We start from the raw sequence: 20,408 nt of genomic DNA on the forward strand, positions 1-20,408 counted from the left end.
TTGGGTAGATGACTCTACGGATTAGAGAAGAATCCATATTGCATACAGCTCATCTGTCAGGGTTTCCTGATTGATTCACTGGTGGTGAGTCTGGACCAGTCTTTACACTGATAATCACTGTAGACCAGGCTGTTCTCTCAGCTCAGGCCTTTTCTGTCTGTGACAGGATTTGTATACAGGAAGGAACTTTGCATACCTGGGCCGCCTCACTGCTCTAAACACTTTAAGACTCACAGTGTGGATCAGTCACTGTTCAGCCCTTTCAGAGTCACTGACACACAGGACAATGATGCCACTGATTCTACTGCTGGGGACACTGGGACTCTTCGCTCAAGGTGAGGATTAAAACCAATACTTCTCTAATTCTATTATTTTTATTTTGTTTTCATTAATACTTCTTAAAGAAAATACTTCTCTAATTTTATTATATTTATTTTATTAACATTAATTTCACAACATTAACCTTTAAAAGTTAAAGTTTAAAGAACTGAATAAATTTAGAATACATCTAAACTTTAAAGAACTTCAATAGAAGTGTAGCAAATGTGTTTTCAGAGGCAAATATATTTACAAATTTGTAAAAAGAAGTGTGTATTATAATTAATTATTGGCTTGGTGTTGACTTTAATATATTTTATGATTTGTGGACTATATAGCTGTTAGCATATTATGTAAACAAGCTTTACAAAAAAGAGTAAAATAGCTAAAAGAAATTAAATCCCTGTGTTTTGTCTTGTTTACAGAATCCAGTGGACAGGTTACTGTGACTCAGACTCCAGCAGCGAAATCTGTTCTCTCTGGACAGACAGTCACTGTGAGCTGTAAGACCAGTCCTGCAGTGTATGGTAATAACCGCCTAGCCTGGTACCAACAGAAAGCTGGAGAAGCTCCTAAACTCCTGATTTATTATGCAACTACCCGTTATACTGGGATCCCAGAGCGTTTCAGTGGCAGTGGATCTGGGACTGACTTCACTCTGACCATCACAGGAGTCCAAGCTGAAGATGTAGCAGATTATTACTGTCAGAGTAACCACTACATCAACAGTAAAGATCTGTCCACACAGTGTTTCACAGTCATACAAAAACCTCCTTCAGCAGGACTGCACAGCGACTGTACTGTTGCAGCTGGGACCTACTGCAGGTGCACTTAAAAGTTTATTTTGCTTTTACAAAAGATCATTTAATTCAGTCATACTATTAAAATAACTGTGATTATTCTATTTCTCATTTAAATAATTTTAAGAGTGAAGATGTGGGGCAGATAGATACACAAACACAAACACTCACACCAAGGTCCATAGCAGCTGGGGCACTGTGGAGTTGGATAGTTTTACCAGTCTGGCCAGTTGCTGTGGAAATGCAGTCAGATAGGCAGCTGGGTTCACCTGTGGATAACCATGTCTTGCTGAACTTTAGTCTTTAAAAACAAAGTTTGTACACCGTTTGATTTCCTGGTTCTGGCCCAAGGTAGACAGGTGAGAGAACTTGGTTTGTCCCAGCTACAACTTATTTTTGAATATATTCGGACATCCAACATGTCGACAAAAGAAAGAGTCCAACTGTCTTAGACAGCAAACATAGACAGCAAACATAACAGTTGGTTCATGAACACAAGATTTCTTCTGTTGCAGAAAGAATATCTTGGACACAATTCTGTACATCACAGCTGGTGATTGGCTGAGATGCTGTCAGGTTAGGTTCTGGTACCACCCTAGAGTTCTCCCATTGATGGATCTTCCTCTAGGTGATGAACAGTGACCTTGGACCTTATGATCATGTCTAGATGACTCTCTGCTAGACATCCAGCCACCTTTGGCAAACATCCATCATGGAGAGTACTGGGTCATCACTGTCCTGAGAAAGACAAACTCATCTCCCTCACTTCCCCACACACAAAAAGCACCAGGTCACTCTGTGGCTGAGATCACAGCATGAGAGCCATATGGAGCTAAAGACAGGGGCCTCTTCAGCTACATTCCTGTGCCCTTTCTGCTTGCTCAAGGCACACAAAGATTATTAGAAAAGTGTTAGAATGCTTCTGGTACTCCTCTTTCAATGTAAAAAGAACATGATGATCAACAGGAGACAAATTAAACAGGTATTACGATAAAAATTAAAATATTAAAATCATCAGACTGTGCTGTCAGAAACATTGTTTGAGGAGATTACAAAGTAAGATGGACCTTTTATTAAAAATAATTACTATGACTTCAGATGCGAGACACTGGTATTTATAGAATATCTGGTGAGTGGAAGGGTATTCAGAAACTAGTATTTTGTAGCAAAAACAAAAACAAAAATAAAAAGTTAATAAAAGTTTGGTAGTAAGGGATTTTCCAATAGAATCTGCTAATTAACTGTCAGAAAAATATTATTTAACTGGTTGAGACTGACATAATCGACAAGGTTGACAACAACACTTTATAGCTGATATATATATATATTATGAGATATGATATAATTAGAGTTAATGTATGTGATATATATTAACTCTGATGTTACTACGTCTTATCTTGGTAGTCCTGAGTGAATGATCAAACTTTTCTATCAGCAGATCATTTCACAAATATATTCTATTAAGACTGATAGTTTATTATACATGTTTTTGGTGTTGCATCAATAAGTTGTACACCATGTATGTTATGCTGCAGCCACTATTAAGCCCTGCAGTGAAATGACAGGTTGAGCCCCAAGCGCAGGACTGCAGGGATCTTTGGGAGATCAGAGAGATGAGATGGAGGTGAGGCAGAGAGCAGGAAGCAGAGAGCAAGAGATGAGTGGGCTGACTGGGCTGGGAGCGAGTGAAGGCTGCAGTCTGCAGACTGGAAACTGTCTGTGCAGAAGGTGGGGAGACCAGTGCAAGAGGAGCTGTGTGGAAAGTAGACAGCAGGGTCACTGGGGAGAGATTGGCGAGAATAAACAGAGGAATAGCAGGTTCTGTAGCAAGGCCAGTGGAGGACTGTGCTGGCAAGAGGACCTCCAGGGTAAGGTCAGTCTCTGCTGGATCAGTGCTTTCAGAATGTTTACAGAAAAAGCTTGTTTTAATTAGAGATAGGCCTGCCTTAAATACCCCACTTAGAACATTCTGGTCACAGTTGTCTGTCTGGGTACAGCCACAAGGAAGACAGGTGGGATAAACTTGGTTTGCCCCAGGTACAGTGCTTAACTGAATGTGTTTAGATATTCTGAATGCAACTTTATTCAGAGTCCAACTTTCACAGTTCCAATGATCAGTTAAAATTAACAATTGGTTCATGAAAAAGAAGATTTAGTTTGTTGCAGTAAGAATTTATTGGGCAGAATTCAGTTCTTCACCGACTCACTCTTTGGGTCTGGCATGTTGGAAAAAAGGTAAACCCTGATTTGGACTGCTTGCAGTCACCTGGTGGGTAAAGTCAGAATTGCCAAGTTAGTTGGAGAGAGAAGAGGAGCAAGTGAGTTTACCAATGAAATGAGCTGGATGCTAACTGTTAAGATACAAAATCACAGCTGAGGATTGATTAGGATGTTATCAGGTCCATCACTGAATGATCATGCTGAGGGTGTCTTGGGCAGAAGGGCAATAGCAAACTGAGCGGACCCAGGATGTAATAGAGCTCTAATGTCAGAGTACTGATCTAGCGGTATATGCACTACATATTATATACACATAACAACAGACCCAACCCTTGCAGATTGCACCTGTTCTCCCATATCAGCTTTTCTAACTGTCTGTGATAGGATTTGCTTACAGGAAGGAGCTAGTAATGCAACAGAAATAAAATAAAATAGTAGAAAGTAACCAAACACTTGCATATTGCACCTGTTCTCCTAGCTCAGGCCTTTTCTAACTGTCTGTGACAGGATTTGTATACAGGAAGAAGCTTTGCATACCTGTGCCGCCTCACTGCTCCAAACACTTTAAGACTCACAGTGTGGATCAGTCACTGTTCAGCCCTTTCAGAGTCACTGACACACACAGGACAATGATGCCACTGATTCTAGTGCTGGGGACACTGGGGCTCTTTGCTCAAGGTCAGGATTAAAGAAAATACTTCTCTAATTTTATTATATTTATTTTATTAACATTAATTTACCTTTAAAAGTTAAAGTTTAAAGATTGAATAAATTTAGAATAAGTAAAAAATATTAACAACATTTTTAACATTAATTTCCCAATATTAACCTAATATTAACCTCAGTTTTAAAGATCTTAGAATAAAATTAGAACAAACCTCAAATTTAAAGAACATCAATAGAAATGTAGCAAATGTATTTTCTAGGGCAAATATATATAATACAAATGTTTGTAAAAAGTATTGGTTCTCTATTTTAATTTTATTAACATTAATTTTACAATATTAACAAAAGTGTGAAAGAATAAATTTAGAATAAATCTACAATTTAAAGAACTTCAATAGAAATGTTACCAATGTGTATATAATAATAATAATTGCTTACACTTATGTAGCACTTTTCTAGACACTCCACTCAAAGCGCTTTACAGGTAATGGGGACTCCCCTCCACCACCACCAGTGTGCAACCGCACCTGGATGACGCGATGGCAGCCATAGTGAGCCAGAACACTCACCACACATCAGCTATTAGTGGGGAGGAGAGCAGAGTAAATTTAGCCAATTCGGGGATTATTAGGAAGCCATGACTGGTAAGGGCCAATGGGAAATTTAGCCAGGACCCCTACTCTTCGAGAAACGCCCTGGGATTTTTAATGACCACAGAGAGTCAGCACCTCAGTTTTACATCTCAGCCATAGGACGGCGCCAGTTTACAGTCTAGTGTCCCCATCACTATACTGGGGCATTAGGACTGACATGGACCACAGTGTGAGCGCCCCCTGCTGGCCCCACTAACACCTCTTCCAGAAGCAACCTTAGTTTTTCCCAGGAGGTCTCCTATCCAGGTACTGACCAGGCTCATACCTGCTTAGCTTCAGTGGGTTGCCAGTTGTGAGTTGCAGGCTGATATGGCTGCTGGAGTATATATTTATATATTTATAAAAAGCATGTATTAATAATTCTTGTTGCTTTTTCACTTCCAGTGTCCAGTGGGCAGATTGTTCTGACTCAGTCTCCAGCTCAGTCTGTTCTCCCAGGAAGCTCTGTCTCCATCAGCTGTAGAGCCAGTCAGCAACTACCTGCACTTGTACCTGCAGAAACCTGGTCAGGCTCCACAGCTCCTGGTTTATGTTGCAACAAACTGTCAGTCTGGGGTTCCTGATCAATTCACAGGCACTGGTTCTGGAACAGCCTTTACACATATAATCACTGGAGTCCAGGCTTACGATGCAGGAGATTATTACAGTGGTCAGAATGACTATAGTTATCCATTCACACTGTGATACAAGTCTGTACAAAAACCTCACTCAGCTCCACAGGAGCTGCTCTGGCTCATCAACAGCAACCACTGAGGACTGAGGCTGAGAACAACTGCAGAACTGCTACAATCACACTGAACAGAGCTGGGTTTGTACATCATTTATAAACGTTGTGTAATAAATACACAGAAATAATGTTTAGATGTATTTAGGTATTAAGCTTAATAGGCTATGAAAGTGAAAATTACAAATAAAATAATGTTAATTAACATTATAGATAATAAATATAATAAAATCAATAAAAAATGTTTTGTTTGGAAACCACACCTCCGGCACACTAACTCTGAACACTAAGGTCCCCCAGGGGTGTGTGCTAAGTCCATTGCTCTACTCCCTCTATACCCACGACTGTAAGGCCAAACACAACACCAACTCCATCGTCAAGTTCGCCGATGACACCACAGCTGTAGGTCTGATCACAGACAATGATGAGAGGGCCTACAGGGAGGAGGTCAATCTCCTTACAACGTGGTGTGATGACAACAACCTCACCCTCAATGTCAGCAATACCAAGGAGCTGATCGTTGATTTCAGGAAACTGCAAACCGGACATGCCCCTATCCACATCAACGGGACTGAAGTGGAGAGGGTCAGTAACTTTAAATTCCTTGGCATCCATATCACTGAGGACCTCACATGGTCTCTCAACTCTACCTGTCAGATCAAAAAAGCTCAACAGCGCCTGTACTTCCTAAGACGGTTGAAGGCTAAGATATGTCCCCAGATCCTCACTAGCTTTTACAGATGCACTACAGAAAGCACACTGACAGACTGCATCACAGTGTGGTATGGCAACTGCAGTACTGCTGACCGCAAAGCCCTACAGCGGGTGGTGAAAACTGCCTAGTCCATCACTGGGGTTGCCCTCCCATCTATACAGGACTTTTATGACAGATGGTGCTTGAGGAAAGCTCTAAGCATCATCAAAGACCCCACACACCCCAGCTACAGACTTTATGATCTGCTACCATCTGGAAAACGGTACCGGAGTATTCGGGCTTGGACTACCAGACTCGGAGACAGTTTTTACCTCCGCACTATCAAACTGTTAAACTCCCAGCCTCTCTCACTCTCATCTATGATCTGAACCTCACAGTGCCTTCTCTCTTACCAAAAACCCAAACACACATTGAAAATCTACCTCTACCATACATGTCAAAAGCTCACTCCCCATAATTTCTATCCCTTTATTTCATTCTGTTGATGCATATTTTTGCACATAACCTGTTACCTTTTTGCTGTTTTGCACATTGCCTGTTGTTGTTTTTGCACATTGCCTGTTTTTGTTTTTGCACATTGCCTGTTGTTGTTTTTTGCACACTGCCTGTTGTCTCTGTCTTTCTTTTGTTATACAATTGTTTTGTTGTTGTTGTTGTTTTTGTTTTTGTTTTTTTCTTTGTACTACTTATGTCCGAGAGCTAGCTAAATAACATTTCGTTATACCATATACCTGTATATGAGTATAATGACAATAAACTTGAACTTGAACTTGAACTTGAATAATAAACATCACAGAAACCACTAAATGACGGATATTCAATGGGATGTTTAAGTAAAGGCAATCGATGGTAGATCAGTCAGGCTGTGAGTTCGGCCGGTTCGGAAAGTCCCCCTGGCTCAGGCCGTCTCTCGCAGGACAGAACCCTGCGTGGTGTCGGGCAGCTGGATAGATGAGTCTGTTTCATACCGGCAAGGAAGAAGCAGCGTCAGGCAGGACACCAATGATGACGAAGACCAGTTTTCGCCGGGGGCACGGAGCCCCTGGATTGGAGCACGCTGCTCAGAGAGGCGCCTTCAATGCGAACGACTGTCTCCGAGGCGGTTCCCCCTGGAAAGTGAGTCATGTTGCTCATGGTGTTGAACACGGAAACAGAGTGAAGTCACAGAGGGTGCTTCTCGCTAGTTGCGACTTGCTTTCCCAAAAGTTAAAAACCACAGCACTCGATTCGCTCACGAACTAAGGACTCGAGTGTTGATCAATGATTTCTAGTGGAACTTGATGGACGAGTCTGTTTTAAAATGGCGAAGAAGGAACAGCAGCCAGCAAAAGGCGTGTCGGATTATCTTCAATAACAGAACGTATAATCATCACCTTTTCTAGTAGGAGTATTTTTTTCTTTGCTGTACAGATGCAGCCATTCAAAGTGCGCGGTACAGACACGTACCGCAGGTAATTGGCTGCGGTATCGCGTATCATGACGCAAGATGACGCGGTACGTGATTGGTTGACCGACAGGGGCACTCGTGGTCCGTTGGTCTGTCGTAGAAAGACTTACTGTAAACGTCTTTACTGTGCCCGTTGTAGATATTGAATTTTACCACTGAAGGGAAATCTTAGTAGCTGAGCATAAAAAGAATAGGAGCATACTGTAACGCGTGTGAAGGCTATAAACGATATTAATTTTGGAACATAAACATACAGTATATAGCTGGTCTTGGTACTTTAAAGAAAAAAAATACACACCAGTATTCCATTTCTCCCTAAACATTTTAAGCTTCGAAGTCTTTAACTAACGTGATACCGGAGTTAACAAGCATAATTCAATTCAAGGTGTTTTATTTGCATGACAGATGGGTACAAGCAGTGTTGGGTATGTATATTATAACGCCTACGGCCGACAGGCACTGTGTAAGAGCCGGCGTACCAGAGCAGCGCACCGAGGGAGCGTCTGCATTTATAACTTAGTTTTTAAAATTAGTCAAGCAATATGAAGCATCTCCTTTTACTTTTAAGTCCCTTAAATACATTGAGCACAGCTTTCTCACCACTTAAGATTGCTTTTGATACCATCCTTACACAAAGCAGAAGGGAAATCTTCTGCCCCTTATGCAAAACCAAACCCTCCTCCCATCCCAGTTTACCCTCTTTATCATCCTCAAAATCTACCACGATTTTCAACTTAAAGCATTACTGCTTACTGGGTTTTTGAGGGGGTGGTGTCTTTCGCTGGAAATCTCGCCTGCTTCCACTACTCAACCCCCTCTCTGCCGGAGTGCTGGCTGTGACGAATTAAACCGGTTTCACAGGTATTCAAAGTAGGAAGTACAGTGTTAAGTGGTAGCTGGGCTACTCCCTCAATAGAATCGCTTTAACATGCTAATGTGTTGGTTTAACAGTACGCTGGGCAAACGTTCCGAGGTCAAATTCTTCCAGCACAGGGGTACCTTTAAAGCGGAGACGACGGCACCGAAATTTTTTGGCGCGCCTTCTCTTTAAAGCCCTGGCCAAATATGAAGACAGTACGTACAGTTATAATTCAAACCGAATTAAAAACTACACATCCCAGTTACCATGGTGGTGCTTGTGATCATTGCGTTTAACCAACGAAACAGGGCGAAAAATCAGTCACATGACTTTGGGGCAGAGTTTCGAAAGCTTAACCTATCAGCAACAAAGCGAAATTTACACGATAGGCTACCTCAAACTGTCAGTTACACGACTGTGTATGTCGCTTAAGCCACTCCTATTTGGCATTTTAGTTATGGAGGCGAGAAGACGCCTCCCCCCCTCTGGGTGTCTGATTTGCCGACATCTTTAACTGTTCAGTGTCCGATCCGGAGTAGATACGCGTACGAAATAAAGCTAATCCCAACTACAAAACATATTTTTGTGGTAAGAGGGCGCAAAACATCAGTATTTACTGCTATTAATTACTGTACGATTTATAGTTGAAATCTGAGCCTAGATATAAAGTTAGATATAAAGTTAAAATCTCGACAAAGCAATGTAGGAAATACAGAGAAAATAAATCCTTTCTGACATCTAAAATCAGTTTCGATCAAGGTCTCTAAAACGAAAAAGAAAAAGAGGATTTTCGGAGGGCAATTACACTGTGTTTATATAGAATAACTGATTTATAATCTAATTCACTATCTTTTGTTTCTTGTCCTACAAACTGTTATTATTGATCACCGAATTATTGTACTTGACATGACTTCATTCAGCCTTTCCTGAACGTCTATGACAGGCAGAGAGAGTGTTGTTTCTGGTGCGATCTTTTGCAGCTGACATTTCACTGTTTTAAACGAACAAGAAATTAGATTGCTCATAAATCACTTATTCTATATAAATACAGCGTAATTGCCCTCCGAAAATCCTCTTTTTCTTGTTTGTTTTAGAGACCTTGATTGAAACTGATTATATAATTATACGAATTACACAATTATAATTATATCTTATTAATTTCTTGAGATACGTGATTCTTTTAATACAGTCTTTGCTGTGCTCTTGAGGATCCTTGTGATATTTCGAGCTCTGGTTGAATGATAAGTGTCGCAGTTTAAATCATTTTCGTAGTTAGAAATTATGGAACGCTCTGTTAAAAGCAAGGGAGTTTTTATGTCCGTTGCAGTTCTTTTGCAACATGAATATAATTATACCATTATTAATTTCTTGAAATACGCGATTCCATATTATATTCCCTTTTAATCAAATTCTAAAAGTATGCTTGTTGACTCCGGTATCACGTTAGTTAAAGACTTCGATGCTTAAAATGTTTAGGGAGAAATGGAATACTGGTGTGTATGTTTTCTTTAAAGTACCGAGACCAGCCATATACTGTATGTTTAAGTTCCAAAATTAATATCGTTTATGGACTTCACACGCGTTGCAGTATGCTCCTATTCTTTTTATGCTCAGGCACTAAGATTTCCCTTCTGCTTTATGTAAGGATGGTATCAAAAGCAATCTTAAGTGGTGAGAAAGCTGTGCTCAATGTATTTAAGGGACTTAAAAGTAAAAGGAGATGCTTCATATTGCTTGACTAATTTTAAAAACTAAGTTATAAATGCAGACGCTCCCTCGGTGCGCTGCTCTGGTGCGCCGGCTCTTACACAGTGCCTGTCGGCCGTAGGCGTTATAATATACATACCCAACACTGCTTGTACCCATCTGTCATGCAAATAAAACACCTTGAACTGAATTGAATTGAGGGGGGGAATACTAAAGCCAATACTGGCTCAATACCCTCAATGGGCTTTGACGTGCAAATGCGTTGGTTTAACAGTCCGGGTGTGGCAAGCTTCCAATGTCAACTCGACTCGATTGGAAGACAATGAACGTATTTTAGCCCTAAATTAATTAATGGCAAACATGGTTTACATAAAATACATTTTTCCAAGAAAGTTTATAATAATACGATCTATAGTTGAAATCTGAGCCTACTGTAAATATAAAGGAAAAGCATTTTCAGAGAGCAATCACGCTGTGTTTATGTAGAAAAAGCGATTAGGTTTATGAGCAATCTAATTACCTATTTGCTTAAAACGCTTTATAAAATAAAGTTTATGTAGAGATGAATGATCAGTGTCGCAGTTTAAATAATTTTTGTAGGAGGGCTTGGACAGATTCCAAGTGCATTTTTGCAATTTACGTTGCATTGTCCAATGTTCTGTTGTAATACAGGCTAGAATACAGTTACAGTAGTCTAAGCTTTATCAGCCTATTTAAAATAATTTTTTTGAATCCCCGGCGGAACACACTCCATAGGAATCAGCGCTTTTATACAGTATATCGCCTTTAAACACATATATTTAAACACGCGTTTACGATTTAAATCAAAACGCGATTCAAATCAATATAAATGTATATTTTGTAACGCATAGGTGACTATTCATTGTTATTAAAAAGACTTAAATTCGATCATGTCGTGATATTTAGAAATATAAATTTGTTTGGTGCGAGTGAGGTTTTATTTAATCTCTGACCAAGGGAAACGTTTCATTTTTTCAAAGAAATGTTTGTTAAAAAATAAAATCATAGTTCCCTGGGATTCAATCACAGACCATGTGACATGGGAGTCAGGAAACTAACACACAGCGCCACCGGATTTAATAACGCAAAAAAAACACTATAAAATAATGTGACTAGGCACAGAAAAAGTTTACAGCACAGTACAATAATAAATGCTGACCATGACTTTAGAAGCATAAATTACCTTACACTCAATTTAAACACAAGCTGTCTTTCTGTATGAACCTCTAAGCTGGTTCATACAGAAAATGTAGAAATGTATGTTTATGTTCCAAAATTAATATCGTTTATGGCCTTCACACGCGTTACAGTATGCTCCTATTCTTTTTATGCTCAGCTACTAAGATTTCCCTTCAGTGGTAAAATTAGATATGAATATTCAATACTTAAAAGGGCACAGTTAAGACATTAAATAAACATATATTTACTGTATACAGTACAGTTTGCATACGGTAATATGTTTATGTTCCTAAATCAATCTCTTTTATGAGCATGTGAAAGGCATGGTGAATCACTGTACTTTGCATGATTGGAAACAAATGCGTGATTGCGAAATGCAGTGGTGTTACTTTTACAAAGACGGTCAATGAAAAAAAGAATGTTGACCAGGGCAATACTTTGAGTTTACACTTACAGCTTGTCCAAGGTCATTCATTATTAATACTATTAGTAATATCTTCGTTAAAGACTGATGGCCACAGCTCAAACATGAGAGGTTGAGCTTTATTAGCTCCACCTTGCGGAAATTCGGGATACTATTATTTTGCTTGTCGTATTATAGGAGAATTTACGGTAACTAGCGGTATTTACCGGTAACTGGCGGTATTTACCGGTAGCTTGCGGTAGACTGCGTACAGCGTACCGGAAAATAATGCGGCATCGCTCGCGCATTTTGAATGGCTGCATCTGTAAGTGCGTCGCACACGCCAGAGCTTGAGAAATTAGAACACATGTATACAGCGAACAAATAGAGACCAAAAACTCCAACTCACTGGAAAAATAGAAAACAAAGTATCAGGCACCTGTAAAACAATAACTCCTCAAACATAAAACTTAAAAATATATCAAAGAAAAGTTGAAGACTGTTTCCTAGTGACGGAGGCGTCATGACTGACAGTTGTCAGTTTTTCAGGGTGGGAACATGAGGTCACAGACTCGGATCGGGAAACATGGGATCTCCACACATGTGCACTCACATACCATTTACACAAACTCCTGTCCTTCCCCTCAAGTCACAGGAGTTAGCAATGTCCTTGACATTTCCTAACTCTCCCAGACAAGTTCCAACTATCCCAGCATGCTCTCCAAGAGCTGACATCACCAGCCCCACTGCTTGTCTGCTCAGTGCCCAACACTGCCAGATGAGGGCACTACAGACATATTCTTCAGATTTCGGATCGTTACTGTACTGTGATCCTTTTTGAGTTGTATTCATTTCCTCCCTTTCTAGCAACTGAAAGTTTCAATATCCAGTAAATATTGCTGCAATTGAACCCGTGCGTTCCCCAGTTTCCACTGAAGGTGTTGTGTGATTCCTACTCTCCCGGGTGTAATTCCTCTGTCTCTCTATATTTACTGTATATCTTTGTGTATTGTACATTATTCTTTCTGGTGTGACAATAATGGACGTGCTCTAGTTGAAGTAGCAGTACTGCAAATAAGATATGGAGTTAACCCGTGGTGAGCACACAGCTCCGAGCTAAACTAGTGTGCTACTTTAAAAACCAATTGCAACAAACTTGACCGCTGAAATTAGTCCACAGCACAGTACTAAACTTGTTGCAACAAATCCAAAATAACACCTGTTGCCCTCTAGGGGTTATTGAAATAAGGGACTAAATTAAAACATCTCTTCATGTGGTTTGAGCAGTAATAGTACTTAGCAGCATACTAAGTGGAACACTGGATCACATTAGAGCAAAAACATGAATATACTGTAGAACTTTCCTGGCTGACATTGGACAGGATTGATACTTCTTCTTAATTCTTAATATTTAAAAAAAAATTAAATCATGTTTACCAAACAATGTTTTCCCTGGTCACTATTAGTTTGAAAGGATATTTCCCATAGTGGCATTCTTTTCTCCTCAAAAACAGTATGCGGTTGGGTGAATATTACAATGCTCTGCCAGAATTACATAAACACATACTGGAAATCTGTCTATTACAATTAAACAATACTGGCTTCCTTTACAGCAAGGAAATGGCACTTTGAATCCAATTGGAATTTATTCATATGGACCCTAAACCATGTCCATTGTCCCTTTTTTGACCCCAATAGGCTTTGAGTTATGTTTTGAACATATTAAACACTGTCGACATAATGCATTAATGCATCCATATCTTTATCAATAGATGGATACCATACAAATCCAAATGTATTTCTTATTAAACAACAAAAATATTAATATATTTCAGTTGGACTGGTAATTGTTCTTACTTTGCAAAAGAGTAATTGAGTAGTAATACATCTAAAATTATTTGATTTCAATTTGAGTGTTTTTAAAGTAAACCTAGAGAGCAATATGTGTGATTGAATGTTTCTAATGTAATCAGTTTAGAGGTGTAAATTATAAGACAATACTAAGTGTTCCCTCACCTTTACACAATTGGTGAATCACAAAATGGTGGAATTAAATCCATTTTAAGAAAAAGATAATTGGCAGAGAAGGAGGTTTTAGTGGTCCAGTAACAAAAGCTCTGAAACTCAGAGCTGGGGACTGGGGTGATGCCCATTACAAATCTCAGTCAGCTTCTTAAGAGAAGGACTTCATGGAGTTCTGTCTCCTCTGAGCTCTGGCAGACAACTAAGTAAATGGGCATAGAGTAAGTTCAAACACATGTATTGCTATTGTCTGAGCACCCAGAGCCAAGTGCTGCTTTAACCAGACTCTCCACAGTCCACTCCATTCCAGCTGTGTTGAGTGGAATAAGGGCTCAGGTGATTGTGTCTCATCCTCTGCTCCTTATAAAGCTGCTCTCTGTCTAGTCCTGCTGTCCTGGGATAGCAGTTAATGTGTTTATGCTCAAGTGCAAGTAGACAAGTGTGATTCGAACCGACAGATGAAGTTTTCAGAGGCTGAACCCACAAGTGCTTTTTTATTTAAAATCCAGCTGAAATGTGCATCATGTAAAGGCACAAACAGTACTTTAGAGTCTGCTGGGTCAGGTCCTGTTGTAAATAACTGCAACCAGAATCTGAGTAGGACGGAACTTTAAAGATCACTTCGAAGTGTTTCTCAAACTGAAACATCTTGATAAACTGATTTTCATCTGTTCTGATACCCACAACCTGGTGAATCTGATTGCACCCAACAGCATTTTCGTATGGGTGCAATCCTTTTTCATCAATTTATACACACAGCGTGCAAAATATTAATGCAAAGCTATTACTTATTCTCTGTGTAATTTAAATCAATGAGGTTTGATTTTTTCTTTGAATTATTTTACTGTATAGAACGGATTTACATCTGCTTCATGCAGTACCGTATGTATTCCTGACCACCATCACAAATTCTGAGACTTTCGTCATTTACTGTAGGACTTTATAAAAGGGTTTGAAATGTCATTTAAGATGTCCTTGGCATTCAGCTGCCCTGGGTGTTGTAAGAACTGCCTAGACCCTATGCAGGTACAAGTACCAACAGACTAGGAACTAGAGTAATAACCAGAAGACTATACTGAACGCACAGACAAAGTCCAATGACAGGCCAAATTCAGAAACCAGGAAGGCAATCTGAGGGACAAATAGGAGAAAAGGTATTGAAATGTAAACACAGAGGCACCAGGAGAAAACTACTGTGTGAAAGAAAAAAAAAAGGACAATGAGCTGAAACCGGACAAGGGTTAGGAACAAGCCTGAATATTATGAATATTATTTTCACATACACTCGTGCATGCGCACCAACTAACACACTGCTGGCCATGACATAGAGGAGCAGGGATGTTACTTTTCATGATGTGTGCATCTACTGTACTCCCTACTAGTATTCCATAGTGTTGTCGGGTTACAGAGACTGGAATTATGGATAATCTAGGTCTCTATGACTTCTGGAATGCTTACATTCACACATTTGTGATATTATGAAATGATATGTAGTTGTGTTATTTTATTGTTCGCAAACATTTATTTTGCAAAAGCATGAGATAGCACAGTAATACTTCTCCAAAGTGTCAACAAGCATGGAAGGTCACAGATATCTACACATCGTGATTTTGAGCCACTGATAGAATATGTCTCCTTCCTTTTTCTCTTACAAGCAATTGATTTTTGTTGCTTTTTACCACTTTATTCAAATGAATCCATTTGCTCAGACACCTAACAAATCATGTTCAGATTGGTGATAATTCACTTAAATCATACTGTAACGACCGCAGGCTTCGGTACAGAAAGGAGCAGGCGTAGGACTCTGGGAATGGGGTTGAACAACACATTTATCAAGCAGATCCGGAGAAAGGTACACACACAGGGACAGGGGTTACAGCGCTGCAGCTACACTAACACACACACACAAAGGGAAGAGACTGTCTTCCAGCCTCCTTCCTACTATATACAGTCCCATAGTCCCGCCCCCAGGTGCTGGTCTCAGCCTGCCTAAAACGCCCTGCGTGGCGCTACAATACACACATTTCTATGGTAAATGCATTTCTTCACAAAATTATTCTTTACTATGCACACCTTATATACATAATAAAGAAATATTAATTTAATGGTCTTGGGGAAAAAAGCACTAGGAATATACAGTATGAGACGTTACTCATATCATATCATCTTAGGATACACAGGACGTCTTTGTTAAGACATGTAGGAGTTTTGTGAATTTACTGGGCCAATTTATTAATTGTAATAGTAACTTACATTGTGGTTCTTTTGGCTATTAGGAATCAATCATCAGAATAATCACTGATACACACACACAGGTTCAAATACAAAACATATATTTATTAATACATAGAATTGTGCATGTAAAACATATAACAGTCTGCCTGGATACAGATGGCAGATCTTATTGTGAGGGTTACCAAGATACCGAAGATATCACAATCACAAAGATATACAAAAGAAGGAAATCCAGCAGAAATCGAGAGCACTGCTGGTACCAGGACCATTGTTGGGGTGCTGTAGTGGGGAGCCAGGCACTACCAAAAAATGTTCCTTGGGCTCAACCATATTTTTACTGGCCAGGAGTTTATGCAGATCTTCCTTTTCCCCGCCCATTAATAAAGATATCTTGTACTGCACTTGTATCAGCATTTAATAAATTAACATTAACAGGTTAAAAATAAGTCTTAGTTTCTCCTCCAGATTGCTGCAGCCTCTTCATTGGAGACTCTGGTCTGTTTTCTGACACTACATTAGCTCCAGAGACACTGTGGGGCCACTGCTTTAAGAGCTCAGGGAGCTGTTGGCCTTTTGAGGAGAAATGGTGTAAATAAAGGTGTCTCGGTAAACAAACAGGATCAGTTTATAATGTACTAAAATAGTAGGAATTTGACCCATTTTAATAAAAACATAACTGGCAGAGAAGGAGGCTTCAGTGGTCCAGTAATAAAAGCTCTGAAACTCAGAGCTGGGGACTGGGGTGATGCCCCTTAAAAATCTCAATCAGCGATTAAGATTGAAGAGAAAGCAGGAGACACAGAAGTTCCCTGGGATTTGCGCTGGGAATCAATGGTATTGAAAATCTGTGATATCAAAAAAAAGAACAATGTCACAGTTACTTTAATAATAAACTTCACAGAAACCGCTAAATGACGGATATTCAATGGAACGTTTATTTAAAGGCAATCGATGGTAGATCAGTCAGGCTGTGAGCTCGGCAGGTTCGGAAAGTCCACCTGGCTCAGGCCGTCTCTCGCAGGATAGAACCCTGCGTGGTGTCGGGCAGCTGGATGGACGAGTCTGTTTTAAACTGGCAAGGAAGGAGCAGCCTCAGGCAGGACACCAATGTTTCCGAGGCGGTTCCCCCTGGAAAGTGAGTCGTTGCTCATAGTGTTGAACACGGAAACAGAGTAATGTCACAGAGGGAACGGGCGGCTACTTCTGTTTGCGCTTCTCGCTAATTGAGTGTTTGCACTCGCTTTCGGAAAAGTTTAGAAACCACCGCACTCGATTCGCTCTTGAACCAAGGACCCGAGCAGCGATCATTGTTTTTCAGTTCAATTCGTTTGGAATTTAGTATCTTTTTCGTATGTTCTTCGTAGATTAATGGTACACTCTTTAGTATTTTTTTATTAACGGGATGCTCATTGTTTTTTATTTTTTTCTTTATGGAGGAATTTTGTGCGCATTTGTAGTTGAAAAGACATATTCTTCTGATTTTTTTTCCCGGAAGGATTTGGGATCACTTACTGTACTATGATTCTGTTTCAGGTGGTGATGAAGAAGGTTTGTTGTGTTCATTTACTCCGTTTCTCGCACTTGGGAAGTTGAAATCTCAAATAAATATTGATGTGATCGAACACAAGTGTTGAGGACTTTGTTACTGAAGGTATTCTGTGTTTCCTACTCTCCCGGGTGTAATTCCCCTTTCTCTCCATAATTACAGTGTATCTTTGAGTTTTCAGAGAAAACGAAAGCTTGTAGACTGTGCTCCCACTGGCGCGGGTAACGCATTTCATTCCTCTCTTCCTCTCGCTGTCTTGGCCTGCCCCTGGATTCAAAAGGGTCCCGCTTACTCCCTCAGTAGGATTGTCCTTTAGTCTGATCTACACGAATACTTCTGAACTAAGGCGTGCAACTAGGGGCCATAGCTAAACGATCAGATTTGAAAAACCAAGAGGCTGTAAAATATGTCAGTTTTCAAGTGTTATCCCCAACATCTTCAATCGACTGTGTTAAAATGCGTGAGGAATGACGTGTCCTGATGTATATCGTGTTCTGGAGACCAAACACAGTGGGTTTCAATGTCATTGTATCCACCACAGTTATTTAACACTGGTAAAGCGTGGTCTGACAGACTCAACAAAAGAGAAGGCGCACCAGACTTTTAATTACATTTCACATGTGTTAGACCAGTCCACCATTCATTGCGATTTCACACACCCACCGAAGAGCAATCCCATTCTGTAACTCTGACCTGGGCACACAACACCCCAGGGTCGCTGAAGGCTCTCACACACCACAAGCCTGAGCTTAAATAAGAACGGTTTCATTGTGCAGTTGGAAATATGTCCTTTAGCATTTTAATGCAATGTTTGGTGGAGTCGTTCTTGGAGCAGTTCATGGAATTCCCATTCACCTTTCTCCACCCTCGTATCTTGTAGCACAACCTCTAAAACCAGCGCTCAGCGACACCTCAATTGCACTATAAATTGCACCACCTGTAATATATTTGCAGATATTGAGGCATTCACTTGGTGACTGTCCCTTTTATGATGTGACTGTGAGAAAACTCCTGTTGATGCCTAATAAAATAACAGAAATATGTCTCAGTCAACTATTCAGGTTGGAATAAAATCCAGAAGACACTGTGCCGTTCAGGAACTGAGTGTGAGGCCCTTGCTTTAAGAGCTCAGGGAGCTGTTGGCCTTTTGAGGAGAAATGGTGTAAATAAAGGTGTCTCGCTAAACAGAATCAGTTTGTAGTGTACTGAAATACGTGGAATTCAATCCATTTGAATAAAAAACATAACTGACAGAGAATTGGGCATCAGCGGGCCTGTAATTAAAGTTCCAAAACTCAGAGCTTGTACAGGGATGATGCCCGTTAGAAATCTCAAACAGCGATTCAGACTGAAGAGATACCAGGAGACACAGAAGTTCCCTGGGATCTGTGCTGGGAATTGTTAGTATTGAAAATTATTGACTTCTATAAAAAAGAACAATTTTACAGTTACTTCAATAGTTAATTTTAATAATAACCTCCGGCACACTAACTCTGAACATTGGGGTCCCCCAGGGGTGTGTGCTTAGTCCATTGCTCTACTCCCTCTATACCCACGACTGTAAGGCAAAACACAACACCAACTCCATCATCAAGTTTGCCGATGACACCACAGTTGTAGGTCTGATCACAGACAATGATGAGAGGGCCTACAAGGAGGAGGTCAATCTCCTTACAACGTGGTGGGATGACAACAACCTAACCCTCAACATCAGCAAAACCAAGGAGCTGATCGTTGATTTCAGGAAACAGAAAACCGGACATGCCCCTATCCACATCAACGGGACTGAAGTGGAAAGGGTCAGTAACTTTAAATTCCTTGGCGTCCATATCACCGAGGACCTCACATGGTCTCTCAACACCACCTGTCTGATCAAGAAAGCGCAACAGCGCCTGTACTTCCTAAGACGGTTGAAGAAGGCTTAGATATGTCCCCAGATCCTCACTAACTTTTACAGTTTTACTACAGAAAGCACACTGACAGGTTGCATCACAGTGTGGTATGGCAACTGCTGATTGCTGACCACAAAGCCCTACAGCGGTTGGTGAAAACTGCCCAGTCAATCACTGGGGTTGCCCTCCCATCTATACAGGACATTTATGACAGAGGGTGCTTGAGGAAACCTCTAAACATCATCAAAGACCCCACACACCCCAGCTACAGACTTTATGATCTGCTACCATCTGGAAAATGTTACCGGAGCATTCAGGCCCGGACTACCAGACTCAGAGACAGTTTTTACCCCCGCACTATCAAACTATTAAACTCCCAGCCTCTCTCACTCTCACCTATGATCTGAACCTCACAGTGCCTTCTTTCTTACCAAAAACCCAAACACACATTGTAAATCTACCTCTACCATACATGTCAAAAGCTCACTCCCCATAATTTCTATCCCTTTATTTCATTCTGTTGATGCATATTTTTGCACGTAACCTGTTATTTTGCTGTTTTGCACATTGCCTGTTGTTTTTTTGCACATTGCCTGTTGTCTCTGTCTTTCTTTTGTTATACATTTGTATTGTTGTTGTTGTTTTTGTTTTTGTTTTTTTCTTTGTACTACTTATGTCCGAGAGCTAGCTAAATAGCATTTCCTTATACCATATACCTGTATGTGCGTATAATGACAATAAACTTGAAGTTGAACAATAAACTTCACAGAAACCACTAAATGACAGATTTTCAATGAGATGTTTATGTAAAGGCAACCAATGGTACATAAGTCAGGCTGTGAGTTAGGTCGGTTCGGAAAGTCCCGCTGGCTCGGGTCGTTTCTCGCAGGACAGAAGCCTGCGTGGTGTTGGGCAGCTGGATAGATGAGTCTGTTTCATACCGGCAAGGAAGGAGCAGCGTCAGGCAGGACACCAATGATGACGAAGACCGGTTTCAATAA

At 40.3% G+C, this 20,408-nt stretch overlaps 1 protein-coding gene and 1 long non-coding RNA gene across 2 annotated transcripts in view; one reads left to right on the forward strand and one right to left on the reverse strand.

Annotated features, from left to right (window-relative positions):
- LOC148646745 (NACHT, LRR and PYD domains-containing protein 3-like) overlaps positions 1–20,408 on the reverse strand; it is a 2,700,574-nt gene that overhangs the window by 1,031,391 nt on the left and 1,648,775 nt on the right. The gene's annotated exons all lie outside the window — the stretch shown is intronic.
- The window catches only part of LOC148646767 (uncharacterized), a 47,901-nt gene continuing 27,728 nt past the window's right edge, over positions 236–20,408 (forward strand). The window contains exon 1 of the long non-coding RNA XR_015927524.1: positions 236–335. This is a non-coding gene — a long non-coding RNA (uncharacterized LOC148646767). The remainder of the gene's footprint in view (positions 336–20,408) is intronic.

Source organism: Lepisosteus platostomus, chromosome 16 (genome assembly GCF_059453375.1).
Source record: "Lepisosteus platostomus isolate fLepPlt1 chromosome 16, fLepPlt1.hap1, whole genome shotgun sequence".
Classification (NCBI taxonomy): domain Eukaryota; kingdom Metazoa; phylum Chordata; class Actinopteri; order Semionotiformes; family Lepisosteidae; genus Lepisosteus; species Lepisosteus platostomus.